This window comes from Camelina sativa, chromosome 3, assembly GCF_000633955.1.
Source record: "Camelina sativa cultivar DH55 chromosome 3, Cs, whole genome shotgun sequence".
In the NCBI taxonomy this organism is placed as follows: Eukaryota; Viridiplantae; Streptophyta; class Magnoliopsida; order Brassicales; family Brassicaceae; genus Camelina; species Camelina sativa.
The window spans coordinates 28,079,374-28,079,597 of NC_025687.1; positions in this window are offsets into that span (position 1 = coordinate 28,079,374).

Genomic DNA, 224 nt, shown 5'->3' on the forward strand with positions numbered 1-224 from the left:
AAAAAAAAAAAAAAAAAAAAACGCATTACTTAAAAGCTTGACCATAAATGCAATCTGAAAACTTTAAATGAGGCAGAAACAGAGAAACCGTTAAAAAACAAAAACAAAAAAAAAAAGATGAAACAGTAGTAGTAGTAGTATTAAATCTTCTCTGTATTCCTTTCCCGCACGACGCTCGCTCAGTGATTCGGAAAAAAAAAAAAAAAAAAAAAAAAAAAAAAAAA